Below are 16,056 nucleotides of genomic sequence, written 5' to 3'. Positions count from 1 at the left end.
AGATTCTGGGTCACTAACTTCACATTCAGTTCCTTTTCTAATAGCCATGTTATGTAACATAGCACAACTTGTGATTATTTTGCAACACAGTGATGGTTTATATTGCAAAGATCCTCCACTTTTAGGGATTCTTCTGAATCTGCTTTTCAAAATTCCAAAAGTTCTTTCAATAACTCCACGTGTAGAACGGTGTGCCTTATTGTACCTCCTTTCATGAGCATTTGCTGGATTTAGGTATGGGGTCAAAATGAAATCACGAACAGCATACGCACTGTCTCCTAAATGGTAATTTGATAATTATTTTTGTTTAAAAAATAGAAGACTTTTCAATTTATAAAATAGATTATATGTTTTTTAAAAGAACTTACCAAGCAGAAATCCATCTCCAAATTCACCAGCACTCAAACGTCCATGTAATCCACTGTGTCTAAACATGTATGAATCATGAGTGCTCCCTGGGAACTTTGCAACAATGTCAGTAATGACATACTTAGCATTACACACCATCTGAATGTTTAAAGAGTGGTAACTTTTCCTATTCCTATAAACATATTCAGTTGCAGCAGGAGGAGTAATGGCAATATGTGTGCCATCTATACATCCAATAACATGTGGAAAATGAGCAATTTGATAGAAATCATATTTTGTTATTTGGATATCTTGTGGTGTGCTGGAGAGGTAAATATGATGGTGCAACCTGTTCATCATTGCATCCAAAAAAAACCTAAAAAAACGAGAAAAAGCACTCTGAGATACTCCTCCTACCTCTGCAATCACCCTTTGAAAAGATCCTGAAGCAAGAAGATGCAGGGAACACAAAACCTGCACATGAGTTGGTATTGAATGTGTCCTGTGTGTCTCATGCTCTAAAAAAGGCTTTAACTCCACATTGAGGTCCAAAATGGTATGTGGATGCAGTCTATATTTCTCAAAAATGTCTTCTTCAGTCTGTTGAAATAACGTAATCCTCAGTTTGAAAATCCTTTCCTGCCTCTGTCTCCTCTGTGCAAGAGCTTGAATGCGCAGCCTTCTTGCTATCAGGTAAAGTGCAGCCATGGTTCTGTTTAAAAAATCAGTTGGGGCTTTCTTTTATACTTTCAAAAATGTTTACACCTGATCTGAGTTAATGTTATTTGCGAATTCTTATTTTGCGAATTCCCTTTTTTCGCTAACTGCGATTCATTAATACATCTTAGTGCGAATTCTTAACATGCGAACATGCAAAATAGAGATTCGCTAAAATATATTCGCAGAAAATCAAAAAACGCAAATAAGGAAACGCAAAAAAGTGCGAATTCTAATTTAGCGATGCAAAAACACACATACATCCCGAAAGATGCAAAATGTTCATTTGCAATTCGTTAAGGCCGAAATTCGCAGAATTTCAGCCTTAACGAATCGCAAAATACTTGATATATCTAGGCCTGTATTCGTTACTCCCCACTGCATATAGTAGGCAGAATTACAGAGATATATGTTGGCAGAAAATAGCTAGGCAGGGGCGCTAATTTCAGAAAGGAGACACGATTCTGAAAGCCGTGTCTGAAATCTGTGCCCTGGCACTGTTTATCTCAGACACCAAGGGTGACAAGTGATGTAAAAGGAATAGCAGAGACCAAGCCAGGTGGAGCAGCAGCGTTCTAAGGCAAATCACAAACTCTATCTCCCTGCTGCAGGAAAGGAAGTCAGCCCTGCATGCATCATAGGTTAGAAATGAGTGATTCTCAACCATCCTCTTTTGGGCTGAAAACTCTGAGGGGCAGATTTACAAACCCCTTACGACACTTTGACGCCACCGTTGCGTCACTTTTGTGAAGCAGTGGCAGCGTAAACCATGTGCCACGTTGCGACTTATTTACAATGTGACGCATCTAGGCAGATGCGTCACTTTGTAAAGCACTGTGCCAGATAAAAACTGCGTCAGGTTTCATCTGGGCGTTCCGTTGCAGTGTGGGCGTTCCGTCGGAGGAAAGCCTCGGAAAAGTGACGCAGTGAAATCTACAAGATTTCACTCAGTCACTTTTCCGACGCCGCTCCGTCAAAACCTTGCGCCTGCTTGAAGCAGGCGTAAGGCGTGACGCAGCATGTTGGAGATAGGCCGGGTTGGAACAGTGCTGGAGTTGCGTCGCACCCGCAACACGACTCTCACTCTGCGCCAACCTTACGCCGGCAGATACGTCACGCATCTGCCTATCCGTGCGCCATAGTACTGCATAGTACTGCTGATTTGCAGGGATGCACCAGAAGTTGTAAATCTGCCCCTTAGTCTGATTCAGAACCAGCATTTGCGCCTTAGAGAAAGCATACCACACATTTGCTCCCATTTTACTATTCTAGAACAGCCATTTCTATATCCCTTTGCTCAAATTATCATTCTGATACAATTTAGACAACACTCAAATACGTTTTTTAACATATTTCTTTGTAGGTTTCATGGTTTAGGTTTATGTTTTAGAAAAGAAAGAAAATACCAGACTTCACTGCTTTTCTTAATATTTTTACCGGCCTGGATTTAAAAATACAGGCCAGGCCGGTTAAAAAGCAATCAAGTGTCAATCTTATTTACCATTTGTGCTTGTAAATCCGATTTAGGAGAGCAAATGACTGGATTTGCATCTTCTAAGAATTCACAAAAAGAGACCTTCATTTCCCTAATGCTTTTACTACTTTGTTATATTTCCCGCAATTGTGTTAAATGACAACTGTCTAGAAACTAACCACCTGCTGCATGACTCCCAGTCAGGTTTTAGAGCTGGCTTTAGTACAGAGACTGCATTACTAGAGGTATCTGAGACAATACGTGAGTGTATGGACAGAGGTGAGGAGGCCATGTTGGTCCTCCTCGATTTGTCCGCCGCTTTTGATACGGTGTCCCACGATATTCTACTTGACCGCTTACAGCAGCTAGGAATCGGTGGCACTGTACTCACCTGGATAAGATCGTTCCTTACGGGGCAGGCGCAGAGGGTACTCTGTCGGCCCTTTCAATCAGAGGATAAACCTCTTCTGTGTGGAGTGCCCCAGGGTTCGGCTTTGAGCCCTCTCCTATTCAATGTTTATCTAGGTCCACTTGCCAGGGTGGTTGAAGCGTGGGGGGTTAGAGTGGTCTCTTATGCTGACGATACACAGCTTGTGTTCTCCTTTAGAGACCATTCCGACTCCCATTTTACTAACTTCCGCAATTGCCTTAGCAACATCTGTTCCTGGATGGCTTCTAACCATCTGGTTCTGAACACGGACAAAACGGAGGTTCTGTTTTTTAATCAAAAAACTACTCTTTCTGCTACCCTTTGGTGGCCTACTATTTTGAATCCCCCCCCGATTCCTGTCCAGTCGGCCCGTAACCTGGGCTTTCAATTCGATAATGCCATGTCTCACAAGGCCCAGATCAATAAGGTTACCTCCGCCTGTTTTGGCAAACTCCGCATGATCAAGAAGATCTTTCCGTATCTTCCTCTGGACTCTCGTAAAACTATTGTCCATGCTTTGAATACGTCACACCTAGACTATTCAAATAGTCTTTATGCCGGTGCCCCCTTGTACCTTATTGAAAGGTTACAAGTGGTTCAAAACGCAGCGGCTAGACTAATTGGAAATATTCCTCTCCGCCATTCTGTAGCAGCCTATCGGAAGGAACTACACTGGCTTCCCATCTCTTGCTGCATACAATTCAAAGTTTTGATCCTTGCCTACCGTGCCATTAATGACTTGGGCCCGGCATACTTGAGAAAAAGACTCAAATTATCTCTATCATCCAGATCTCTGAGATCCAACAGCCTACGTCTCCTAGTGGTACCCAGATTCCGCCGCTCCAGGTGTGGGGGAAGAACGTTTGGAGTAGCTGCTGCTAACCTCTGGAACAGCCTCCCTTTAGACTTGAGGTTCTGTGAGTCGGAACAAGTATTCCGCCGCAAACTCAAGACTTGGCTGTTTACTACTGCTTAATATGCTTTCCTTTGATCAGTAATCTACAGCGCCGGGACACCCCCTTCTGGGGGTAGCCGTGCGCTTTACAAGCTTCTTAATAAATAAATAAAATAAATAAGGACTGTGATGAATTTACAATCCTTTGTGCAACCCGCCTTATCATATAAATTCTACTTGTTAGTGTCTGCACCTGGGTACTGCATACGACACACGCTAGGACATGTCATATTTCGAAACAACATGTGATCGGAAAGGATCACAAATCAGAAATGTATGTTTTCTACAAAAAATGCACGGTTGTAAATGGGTTGATTAAAAATCGGTTTATAAGATATATCGTCTGAGGACCAGCTGTATGAGACAAAATGCGTGTTTTAAATATTTTGCAAAAAACGGGTAAAGCTGCTTAGAAATATCATAACGAGAAAGGAACACATGGTACATTAATCCAAAAAGTAAGTCTTCTTGAGAAACTTCATTAAACACATGCAAATTACTTTGTCTGAAATAGGGGAAACTTCAGAAAACAATGATGCTTGCTAATTTTACACTGTGGGGCCGTCATGTTGGATCTGTGTCGCCTCGTCTTTTAAATATGCGCCTGTGCCTTATAGTGGCAGATGCACAATATCCTCTTGCAATGGATATTGCATTTTTTAGTGTAGTTTTAAATAATTTACCTTCTGCATATTTCATCTGTTCTGAAAATTCAGCAACTTCGGTGTAACTAATGCCAATACGTTTGTAAGACAAATGCAAACTATGAGGATACAACCTCCTTGAGTGCTCCATGCAATTACATTTTTTTCTAAGCCTCATTGCTTTCCTTCCTTGTTGACTGAGGATGTCGTTTTTGCATGATTCCTTGTGTGCTTATTTGTAAATAAGCAAACCCTTCACTACAGTATACCCAACACCCGTGACCTAAGTGGAGCCTATCAAAGGACACGCTTTTTGATATTAAATACAGAGGAACCCTGTACAGTCAGCTACTTTTAATGGCAGCTTGGATAGAAAGGTAACATTTTACTAGGGTGTCTTTTGTGCCTTTGTGGTATTCATTTCTATTGCAGGGACACACACATTCTTACAGGTAAGTGTCTAGAAACTATTCAATTGAATTGAACAGCGGATTAACTCCCATACTAAAATTCAAAGGGTTTTCTTTCTATACTATACTTTTATACATGTTCACAAGTGTAAATTTAATTTAGTCAGCTGGGCAGGCCACTAAACAATCATTGACTAGGGGCTTTTCTGAGCAATAAATAGTTTACATATTAATCACTGCATCTGGAACCTTTCTGTCAGATGAGTTATAGCCACATTATGCACATTAAGGTGATAAATACCACACATGTGGATGAGAAACTGGTCTCTCAGGGGCCAGGATTGATATTGGCTCCAGGCTCTGCTTTTGTTCCCCTTTATGATTTCATGAGCTACCTTTCATTTGACTTTGCAGAAGAAAAGAGTAAAGGTGCCAAGGAAAGTACCGTTTCGTAAATGTAAGAAAAATGGAGAAACAGATCACGGAAATGCTATTGTGGCTTTCAAAGTAATCAAGAGCGTGAGGGCCTTATCTTATAAAAACCAAGCAGAGCCCCGCCCACTAAGTTTTAGATCAAGGATACATTTCTTAATTCATTGGAAAAGGAAGCAGAGAAGAAAATCCCCTTCCCGATACGGCAGGAGAACTTTAATCAGAAATGAAGTTCATGTGGCTGCCCACTCCGCATTCTTTTTCCAGAAACAAATGATCCACTAGGGGTTGTTTTTAAAAACCTGAGGGGCATATTCACAAGGAGTTATCACCGCGCTAGCAACACTTTTCTACCGCTAATGCAGCAATAATGTTATCGCTCTATTACCAAGCAGTCGCTAACAGCCGTTAGTAATACGTTTTAGGCGAAAGCGTCCGTTGTAAAGATCGCCACTTCTGTTAGCGATAATTTTATGCAGGAGAGGCGTTCCCATGCAAAAATGCACACAAACACCACTACTCCCTATTCACAAGGGGTTGCTTGAACTTCTGAAGACCCAGAAAATTGGCTCTATCCTCAGTTAGAGCCAGTTACTGAAGGCCAGACAATAGCTGGTCTTAAAAATGGGGATAACGCTTGGGGCCACATCTCACCAGGTTTTGGTGCTGGACAGCGCTGCAAGCAATGTTGCAACACTGCTCTGCGACAAAACTAGAGTGCAGGAATGCGCACCATCAATAAGATAGTGCGCATTACTGGGCCCCAGTAATAAAAAGTGTTGCAGCGCTGCGAAAAGACAGCGTTGCAACACTTCTCACTACGCCCTTCTTGTGACAGCATGGATGCACTGTATTCACTGGACAGCGCTCCATGACGCAAGTAATGACAGATACATCAGCAATCCTGACGTATCTGTCTGCGTTAAAGTCACGCATTGCTGCAGTCGTGTTACAACCATGAAACAACTCCAGCAATGCATGGGGCCAGCCTATCCCTGTGGCACTGTGTCACCCTCATGCCTGCCATCAGGCTGGCAGAAGGCACTGATGCAGTGCTGTTCATGAGGGGTGCCCGAATGTCGGCGCTGTTGGAGATCCATCAGTGGTGGTTGTGTGCTGCGGTGTCATAGTTTAGAAGCATTGGTGGAGTGTTGGTGAGGAGGGAGTTGACGAGACATTCTTCGGTGGGCTTGATCCAGCTGTGAGTGGGTGCGATGATGGTGGTGGCGTCCGGTGGGCAAGGTGAAGATGTGATGTTACCAATGACGGTCGGTCCAGGAGAGTCCGGTGTTGTGGCTGTAGTTGAAGTACCCGCTGGTGGAGGTGACGTGCTCAACCTTGTGTCCTGCTATATGGCTTGTTGAGGTGACTTGCGGCTTGGGTCTGATGTAGGGCACCTTCCCCAGGAGGGGGTGGTGTCCTGGTCACAGAGGTTGTCCAGCTGGAATTTGAGCTCACTGAGTAGGATGTCGTTGGTGGATGGGAGACCCTGGGGTGCAATGAAGTCTACAAAGGTATTGGAGAATGGGGGGCCCTGGCCCGGTGGCCCTGCACATGAGTTTGCCGCAGAGGATGTGCTTGGGCTTAGTCCGGATCTGGGAGTTGAGGTGGTCCATGGTCACCCTTGGGTCATTAGAGTGCGTGGTCGGTCAGAGTGTGCTTCTGTAGGTGATGGCAATGCCTCCTCCTTGATGGTCAGGGTGCTCCTTGCGGGTGATACTGCAGCCATCAGTGATGGCGATAGCCGGTCTGGAGCAGACGTTGGTCCTGGCAGGCGAGGTGGCATCCAGGTTTGATGGCGAGGATGGTGCTGGCATCGTAGCGGTGGAGTGTCCAAGAGGAAGGCTCCTTGGTGCTGAGCATGGTCCAGGGGCAGACGGATGCAAACGGAGTAGCCTATGGGTTGCCATCGGCACAGGAGATGACCATTACAATGCAGGCGGTACATCATTAACAACGCAACTCCGACAACGCAGGTGCCTTTACATTGCCTTTGATTACAACGCATTGTGAGGTCTGCAATTTAAAGTTTTTCGGGCAGGTATGGGTTTTGGATGTAAAATATGAACATTGAGGGGTGTTTTGGGGGAAAATATGAAAATTGGGTGTGTTTTGGGGTAACATATGAAAATTGGGGTGTGCATTTGGGTCAAATTTGATTATTGGGTGTGTTATGGGGGCTTAAAAAGGTATTCCAGGGTTCACATTTGGGTTTGGGGTGCAAAGGTCAGTTTTGGGTTGCACTCACCGTTAGTGGGAATAGTGATATTAATGTATTAGTGTGCATTGGAATAGAATGCAATGTTGTGGCTTACGTCGCAACCAAGTATGTGCCTTTAGCACACAGGTGTTACTCCTGCTGTGCATGAGCGCACAGCAGCTGCCATTGACAAGGTCTGGGGGGACTGGACAGCTATGTGGTGGTAAACGCTGGAAAGAACTGTTAAAACCTGAGTCGGGTCGGGGACAATCGATATTTGCCCGGCGGTATTGCCTCTGTGACCCTCTAGTTATTTAATCAATGAAGAGGCAGGCGCTGGAGACTGGAAAGCAGGAAACAAGGTTTTTATTCTCTCCGGAGGAGAACACAACGAAACGGACAGAAGGTATCGTTCTGAGGTGCTCTAGATACATTTCTGAGGCCTGGCCTCTTATACATTGCTTTATGACTTTATTGTAGATTACACATTCATGTTAAAAGCTTTGATGTATGGAAAAGACATTCCCGGAAATCCCCTTTGGGCCCGTTCCCACACACATTTACAGTTGAAGTCCCCACCCTAGTCACAACAGGTGATGAGTATCACGCAGCTGGATATTCCGCCGATTCACGGAATGTGGGGGGTTTGATCGGATCTCATGGAGTGGGGGCTTTGATCAACCCGGGGATCCTTTGATGGGGGAAGCTTTCTATTGTACGGGGAGGGGCAAGGAATGGTATCGGCAGAGCTGGGTGTCGGCCTGGGAACGGGGAAGACAAAACGGGCACACGGGGAAAAAAGGGGGTTTGCATCTAAGGGCCGGAAATCGTGAAAGGGAAGCAGGGAGGTGTCGCGCTGGGAACAGGATGAGGGCCTGGAGCAGAGCAGCGCCGAAGAGGGGTTTATGACTCAAGGCAGGTGCAAGCAGGGGGTGGTCAGCGTGCAGGCTTAGTGAAGGCGAAGGGCTATGTCAGGGGCCAGCGGCATGCAAAAGGGTTCGTTCTGATCGGGGCATCTAAAAAAATGGCGGGCGCGCACGACAAAAGTGTGGCATCAGGGGAAGAGGCAAGATGGCGCAGATAATGTTCACCAAAACGTACTAATTTTCAACAGTCCTCCCTTTAACATATTCAAGGCATCTTGCTGGTTCATTTTCTACTCGGTTCTATTGTGGTGGGCATGAGAAAGAAAACGGTAGGAACCCTAGATGAGAAGAGTTGTAAACAATACGTTTTAACATTTCTAGTTTCTAGGAGGTGGGCCTATTTGATAAACTTTGATAAACTTGTTCAGCAGGAAAGTCATAGGAATACAATACAAAAACGATTCTGTAGCGAGAGCGGCAAGTATATTCCATACTGGCAGGTTATTACATATATATCAGGTTCGGATTGGAGCATGATCAATACAATGGCGGCTGGGAGAGAAATGAGGTCTAGCAGAAACGGCGATTGGGGATGTCAAATGTTCGAAGTTTAACGAGTTCTCATCATTCTTTGTTGCCTTTCGTTGGCGCTGTTGAGCACCGGCGGTGGAGCTACAAGTCCAGCTCTGTTCTAAGTTCTGCGTTGCAGGGCACGACCCTTTCCTCGCGTTTCCGGTCGGAAAGGTCCTTTTCGCCCTGTGTCCTTTGAGGTGATTGTCAGAAAGTTCGGATGGAAGAGGAGCGTACAAAACAGTCCATAGGGTAGGTCAGAGGAAAAGGGGGATGGAGCAAGGCCAAATTAGGAACAGACTAGGGGAACGAGAGACTTCAAATAGGCGAGCGTGTGACCGAATTCAGAGAGCGGGGACTTGTCGACAGACACTGGACATCGAGCAGGGGCATCAGGTCGACCCTTTCTTCTCATGTTGTCGAAAACAGTGCCTCGTCCTGCAGCTCTTTTCTGTCGTGGTCTCGCCTTGGCTAATGTCGCAGGTGTTCCTTAGTCTGCAGTCAGGCCTCGTGCTCCCACATCCGGTCCTTCTCTCCTCCAACAGCAGTACCCTTAAACAAGTTTGAAAAGACAGTTCTTTAGAGAATTTGCAGATGAAGATAATCAAAAAGTCTATTTCTCTCCCAGCTCCAGGCAAAGAATGAAAATGCCCGTTATATTAGTGTTCACAACTGGCATATGAATGACCGGTGACGGGCTTGTTGGATTTACTATGACTTTCCTTTACAATTATTTACTACACAGGTATTTTGCTGAGAGACGAACATGGCTAAACATTTCCTTTCTATTGATGCATCCTGCTTTTCAACTACTACGGGGTTCATTTTGATGATTTCTTTACCTTGGATTAGTCTGTTAACCTTGTAAAACATCATTCTGGATCCTACGTAACCTTTTACAGCCCGATTACTTAATTAGGAAGGACAGGGGTTTTATGGGAAACAATCAGGGACATAGGAAACTTGTGGTAAGGGCATCAATCGACCCATCTCTCACAACCGGAAATGAGGGGTAGTTTCATAATTCCAGTTTTTGGGCGGCTGATACAGGGGAGGTAACCGGGGTAATCATTTTTCCGGTTTTGGGTATTGCGACAATTCGGGGAGGGGAGGGTCGCGTATTCTGAGGTCCTTGTTTTTTATACCATAGGAGCCGTTGACATGTAGTTCCCTTATTTTGGGTCAGATTAGGGAACCTCTGTCGTCTTACCTGTCCTTTCCCTTACGGCCCAACCTCGGTTCATTGACTTCCAGCGGAAAAGGAGAGGTAATGACGCGGCTTCAGGGTGATTGTATTAAAGACAAGTTTTTGTGCAAATACTGACGGTATTTGAAGCCAATTAGGTGGTGTGCTAGGGGTGGCAATCTGCCAATTTCGGGGCTAATCACTCGGAAGAGTGGGAGTGCAAAAATAAAGGGAGAGAGAGAGAGAGAGAGAGAGAGAGAGAGGGAGAGAGAGAGAGAGAGAGAGAGAGAGAGAGAGAGAGAGAGAGAGAGAGAGAGAGCGCAACGGCAGGCTAAATAGTACACGTGCAACAGAGAGGGTGGCAGTGTATTCAAGAAAGGCTATTTAGTGCATTATACAGTAAAGGGCATTCACGGGTCTGCGTTAGAATCTTGTAATCATGCAGTTTGAGCATTAGACAGGGTAGAGGGGACGTGCCTTGAGAAAAAGGAAAGAAGAAAGGAGGTACCATTTTGTCGCACTTCTCGCATTCTCGGTCCTTCGACCAGTTGGGTCGACGCCTCAGTCACACACACACATTCCCTCATAGTTTCGCATCATACGTGACATGGGTTCATTCGTCCGGTCTGGTTTAAGGGTGATCACTTTTTATCAGGTTGTGCTAATTTTTCGGGTTTGTTCGATACGTGAGTAGTTTGCAGGCGTGCTTAGACACCACCTTGCGGCGCTAGTCCGCTTCGTGTATTAGACATGGCAAGACTTCAGATCTTCGCCACACCTCGGCTGTAATCTCTGATGTAACCTGCAGAGGGAGGAAAAAAAGGGGGGTGGGGGAGACAGCATTCGCGCATATTCAAACACATGGATTCATAAGTCCTTTACTTACCTCTTACTCGTCTTTCCTCCTCGGGGCAGGGTCCCCGGGGATATGGTTTCTGGAGTTGAGGGGGGGTAGTGTGTCCATATAGGTCGTGTGCGGGGAAACGTAAAAAGGAAACCAGAGGTGCTTAGTGCGAGGTATCTGGTCAAGGGATGTATCTCACTATCGGGATCCTTAAACCTCTTTCAACGCTGTGGCGTTCTAAGGTTCTTCGGTTCTTGGGTCAGCTCCGTTCCCTGATACTTTGGAACGTTGTACTTTATCACATTTACATTATTTCATTTCACCCTCCTTTTGCATTCCCTCATTTACACCGTTCGTTTTACCCATCCTTGGAAGTCAAGGTCTTCCTCTACGCGAGAGTTCATGAGTCAGTCGCGTACTTTGAAGGCGGAGTGTCGTGTTGTCGATCCGATCCGTCCTCCAGGGCTGGGCAACCATCTTCTTTTAACCTTAAAGAGAGAGCAGAGTAGGGTGCACAGAAAAGAACTTTCCCACCGATCCCACATTTTTAAAATAAAGCATGCAATACCCGTCCATAGTTTCAAAATCATTTCAGCATGAGGATTATGAGGGTGCGGTCGTATTTGGCCGGTCGTGGCAATGGCTAAAGTGCGTACAGTGGGGTGTCGTTTGCAGCAATAAAAACATCGGAAAGTTTTACTCATTCATTTGTAAGAGACTAAAACGTCTATTAATTGGCTGGGGGTTCGGGGGCATTTATTTTCATAATTTAGAAGCATAATCATAATAGTGGTAATCAGATTTCCTATATGCATACCGTACGTGAGCGTCGTAAATGAGGTTTACATCAGTTATAAAAATATAATACATTGTACATTTGTAATCAACATTTGTAACGGGGATCCTTTCATACTGTTCGTCGAGTGAGTTCTCCTTGTCTTTTCTAGCCAAGTGTACAAAGGATCATATAAAATCTCAGAACATCAAGTTTATATTAGTGCGAAGGAACACCACGAGGTGTTCGTAAGTTCCGATTGATACCAGCGCCATTTTGGGCGGGGCCGGTTCAGTCCGGAAGCAGCATCAGGGGGAAATGTTTCCCATTACTGGCAGTTTGGACCAGAGTCCTTTTCGGCAGTTCTAGAATTCATGCTAACAGAAGGAGTGGCAATGTCATGTTTGTTTCGTTGGCGATCAAGGCAGCCGTCCCTTACCGGAAGCCTGCAAAGGCCGAAGGTTCCGCCGGGGACCTTTGTAGGATCTTCAAGGCTGCGGAGACGCTGTCGGAGATGGGGGCTCGTGCTCCAGGGGGCAAATGTTCGAGTTATATTGCTGGTCAAAGTTACTCTAGTGGCCGGGGCCCGCCTTCCAGCGGACCCAGACGCCATTTTGAGGCCCTACAGGGGCCACTCTCGTCGAGTTTGCAAGAGTGGGAGAGATCCTTCGGAGTGAAAGGAAGAGGGCTCTGTTTTGTGAAAGCGGGACGTTCGGCTGGGGTGCAGCTGTGATGCCCCCACCTGGGGGCGAGGGAGACTCGTCCGCATCGTCTCCTTCTCCCGGTGCACTCCATGCCGCTCCTTTTCATCGCCCCGCAGGAAGGTCTCTCCACATCCGGTGTTCCCCAAGTCCTGTGCTCGGTGCTGTGGGAGTATGGCCACCTGTGGCGCGCATTCGGCGCGGCACGAGTATCAGTGCAGTCATTGCAGGTTCGGTGTTCCGAGAATATGGCCACCATTGTACGTTCGGTGCTGCGCAAGTACTGGGGTGCCACCATGGTGTGTTCGGTGCTGTGGAAGTATTGGCACCATCGCCTGACTGGGGGTGTTCGGCGTCGGGCCGGGGGCTGGGAAACCTCCTATCGGTGGAGGTGGGAGAGGCTCGTCCGCGTCGCCTCTCCCTCCCAGCCCAACTTGGACAAATTGTTGTGGAGGTACGTGCAGGACATCCCGCCGTCCAGAGCTGCTACGGCTGTCACGGAAGAGAAAAGGAAGAGGTGCCTCGTTCTTCTCTGGACATGTGGCGGGACTACTTAAGTCTATCCAGGCCCGTTGCGGCTGGCTGAGGAGACATGTAGCGGGACTACCTACAACTGCCCGGGCTGCTGGCTCCTGCCTCTCCTCCGGCTCCCCCATACGTTAAGATCTCCTGACCAAGAGTTGGCAGCCGGGCCCGCCTTATATGGGTTGCCGTTGGTTGGGCGTAGCCATAACCCTGCCCTAATTTGGAAGGTTCCAGAATGGGGGGGGCGAATGTTCTGTTTGACTTTCATTTTCTACAGTTTACCGTTATTATTCCTTGTTTGTTGTGTTAAATTAAAAGTTCAAGTTCATTAATGGTCTACGGATTTTGTTTTACCATTTCTTTCTTTTCAGGTTGCTTTTATGCTAAGTTTCTGCTAACAGAGGTTGAGTAACACGGAAACACGTGTAGAGGGATGACGCAGATTTGTACATTACATACACACAAACTCAGACGGGGGACAGTACAAGTACGACATACAAAGACCCAAGACGAATATAAAACAGTTATTGGTCATAATTATCTCTTTCCGTCTGTGAATTTGAAACGAGGCTGGGTTCCCGTCTTGACGTTGCCCGACCTAGGAGAACTTGAGCATGCCGCTGAAATTGTCCTGGCGAAATCTGTGCCATCGGGCATAATCAAACGTGGTGGTTCTGTCTGGTCTGTCTATGTAAGTCGGGTTCTTCTTTGTCTCGCGCTTTTTCTTGTGCTGCCGGTCTGTCGTTCCTGTCGGCCCTTTGCCTTTACTCACGCTCAGTAGAGTCGGGCATTGGGCTTTCCAGTGTCCGACATACCTACAAAAAGCGCATTGGTCTGGCCCTAAGTCTGGTCGTCTTTTGCATAGTGTCGGGGGATAAGTTGTGGGTAGCGGTGTCCTGGGGTTGTCCTGTCGGTATATTTCTCTACTTGGTTTGTCCTCGTCTTTTCTCTGTCGTTGCATAGCCTCTCTGCGCCACATACCGAGACTGTCGAGCATAATTGGCGTTGTCTTATTATTTCGAAGGGCTATTTCTAACGTTTCTATTTTATCAAGGTCAAAGGATCCTGTCAGTGGCCACTGTTTGTCTTGACTATCTTCGGTATACCTGTGCCACAATTTATTATAGGCTATGGTGACTAATCCATAGTTTATGAACATGTCCTTATTAGGGGTGCCTTCTAGTGGGGCTATATGGTCCACCTCTAATACACGGTCCGGGCTAAACAGGCTATTAATCAGTGGGGAGAAGACAGACATGACGGCTCGTAACGAGGGACTAAAAAGTCAGCACTGCCTATCTTATCACTAGGTGCAAAGACTGGACAGAATATTTCTATTCAACGTTGTTTGCAGGCAGTGAATACCTCATGGATCAAAAATAATAAAAAGACCAATAAATAACAATGGGGAGAATGAGTAGGTCCGCAAAGATCTGCGTTACCTACCCTTTTCACTATCTGCAAAAAGGGTGGTCTCTTCCCTGTTTGCAGACAGGGAATCTCCAGGAAACAATAGTTTTGCGAACAACAGTTCAGTTTCAAGTAATTATTGAGTGGGGGAGAAAAAAATAAGCACGGCTGTTGCCCTACCTATCCTCCACTGCTTGCAAAGGGAGAGCCCGTTGTTTCTCCGTTTGTAGACAGTGAATCTCCAAATAAATAAAAAGAGCAATACTAGTATTTTTAAACAATCAAGCAATCAAGCAATCATTTCGCAACTTGTCGTGATTACACGACCTTACCCGGACCATGTGGACAGTTTCTTGTCTTCCGAATCCAGCGCCCGATCGTCCTCTTTTTCTCGTATTTCTCACGGCACTCCTGATGGTCCCCAGTCAGGACCGTAGATCACTCGAGAGAGGTCTGTTCGGAACTAGTGAAGTTCGGATGATCGGCTGCCAGACGAGGGTCTATTGGGCAAGAGCTCTCCCGATCGTTGCAGTCGTTCACTCTGTCGTCGGGACCTCTCCCACTGGATCCACGAGTCGCTGATGGGCCCCACGCTTGGGACGCCAATTGTTAAAACCTGAGTCGGGTCGGGGACAATCGATATTTGCCCGGCGGTATTGCCTCTGTGACCCTCTAGTTATTTAATCAATGAAGAGGCAGGCGCTGGAGACTGGAAAGCAGGAAACAAGGTTTTTATTCTCTCCGGAGGAGAACACAACGAAACGGACAGAAGGTATCGTTCTGAGGTGCTCTAGATACATTTCTGAGGCCTGGCCTCTTATACATTGCTTTATGACTTTATTGTAGATTACACATTCATGTTAAAAGCTTTGATGTATGGAAAAGACATTCCCGGAAATCCCCTTTGGGCCCGTTCCCACACACATTTACAGTTGAAGTCCCCACCCTAGTCACAACAGGTGATGAGTATCACGCAGCTGGATATTCCGCCGATTCACGGAATGTGGGGGGTTTGATCGGATCTCATGGAGTGGGGGCTTTGATCAACCCGGGGATCCTTTGATGGGGGAAGCTTTCTATTGTACGGGGAGGGGCAAGGAATGGTATCGGCAGAGCTGGGTGTCGGCCTGGGAACGGGGAAGACAAAACGGGCACACGGGGAAAAAAGGGGGTTTGCATCTAAGGGCCGGAAATCGTGAAAGGGAAGCAGGGAGGTGTCGCGCTGGGAACAGGATGAGGGCCTGGAGCAGAGCAGCGCCGAAGAGGGGTTTATGACTCAAGGCAGGTGCAAGCAGGGGGTGGTCAGCGTGCAGGCTTAGTGAAGGCGAAGGGCTATGTCAGGGGCCAGCGGCATGCAAAAGGGTTCGTTCTGATCGGGGCATCTAAAAAAATGGCGGGCGCGCACGACAAAAGTGTGGCATCAGGGGAAGAGGCAAGATGGCGCAGATAATGTTCACCAAAACGTACTAATTTTCAACAGAACACTGGATGGGGCGTGGAGGCTGGGATGTGTGTGTGAGTGGGTGTAGTAAAAATCTCCTGCTCTCCTGCGTCTGCTTCCAGGAACAG

Source organism: Lissotriton helveticus, chromosome 5_1 (genome assembly GCF_964261635.1).
Source record: "Lissotriton helveticus chromosome 5_1, aLisHel1.1, whole genome shotgun sequence".
In the NCBI taxonomy this organism is placed as follows: Eukaryota; Metazoa; Chordata; class Amphibia; order Caudata; family Salamandridae; genus Lissotriton; species Lissotriton helveticus.
Note: the sequence above shows the minus strand (reverse complement) of the source record.